Source organism: Solanum stenotomum, chromosome 6 (assembly GCF_019186545.1).
Source record: "Solanum stenotomum isolate F172 chromosome 6, ASM1918654v1, whole genome shotgun sequence".
NCBI classification, from domain to species: Eukaryota; Viridiplantae; Streptophyta; class Magnoliopsida; order Solanales; family Solanaceae; genus Solanum; species Solanum stenotomum.
This window is the reverse complement of record NC_064287.1, coordinates 19,588,946-19,589,528: the sequence shown is the minus strand read 5'-3', so window position 1 is coordinate 19,589,528 and position 583 is coordinate 19,588,946.

Below are 583 nucleotides of genomic sequence, written 5' to 3'. Positions count from 1 at the left end.
AAATACATGATGAACAACAATCTTAAGGAAATTATTATACTGTTGGTATTTTTTATATTCTACTAATTGAGAGAAATAGATCATGGAAGTAGAAGATTAATCCACTACTTATTCAGAACTCGGTACCTTGTTTAGCAAGATCGAAGTAAGAATGTACCAGAAAAATTTGTGGTATTCCGGTTAAAGATTACATTAGGTAACTTTCGTATTATTTATCTAAGGAGGGAAATATTATCTAAAAGTTAACTCTTTTGACATTTATCATGTGTGTCTTTAGAAAATATAACGACCCGTAAAACGAATAAGTGAAACTAGAGCCTAACTTGGGTGTGTTTGAGTTTGGAGTAAGGTTTCATGTTGTTTTATGTTGTCCTAAGCTTTGGTTGAGGGGTTTAGGGATTAAGCGTCAATGTACGACTCCCCATGGATTACCCTAGGGTTCCTTGAGGAGGACCCTAAGCCTAACCCCCAAGACCCCTTGAAACAAAAGGAGTTGCTAAAATTTGGTGACCTACATAAGGGGTCCATGCCCGTAGGTCCATCCACACCTCGTGGATGGCCTCTGTAGGTCAAGCCCTGAAGA